Raw genomic sequence first — 511 nt, 5'->3', positions numbered from 1 at the left:
CCGCTGCCCTTCTCTGGACACACCCCAGGGCCTCCATGTCTTTCTTGTAGTGAGAATCCCACAACTGAACGCAGCACTTGAGGTGCAGCCTCACCAGTGCCAAATGCCAAGGGATGATCACCCACCTGTCCTGCTGGCTACATTATTTGTGATAAAAGTCAGGACGCCGCTAATACATAAAACATTCCAAGAAGGCAGCAATATATTTCCCACCATTACCTCTGTTTGTTGTGAACTCGCTGTCCCTGGCTTTGGCTGACCTCACGAAGTCGGCCGCCACGACCATGGGGGTGTAGCACAGCTCGCAGCCGTACCGCCGGACCAGAGTGCGGAACGCCAGCCTGCGGGGACAGGGGCAGCACAGCCACAGAGCGGACATTCGCCTCATGAGCCGCTCTTAAGCACCGCTCTTAAACGCAGCGCTGCGGGGATGTGTAAATAGAACCATAAAACAAACGCGTCTGCGTCCGTCGCGCCCTTAAACAACGCCAGAAGGCTCGCTCCCGCCCGC

Source organism: Meleagris gallopavo, chromosome 1, assembly GCF_000146605.3.
Source record: "Meleagris gallopavo isolate NT-WF06-2002-E0010 breed Aviagen turkey brand Nicholas breeding stock chromosome 1, Turkey_5.1, whole genome shotgun sequence".
In the NCBI taxonomy this organism is placed as follows: domain Eukaryota; kingdom Metazoa; phylum Chordata; class Aves; order Galliformes; family Phasianidae; genus Meleagris; species Meleagris gallopavo.
Note: the sequence above shows the minus strand (reverse complement) of the source record.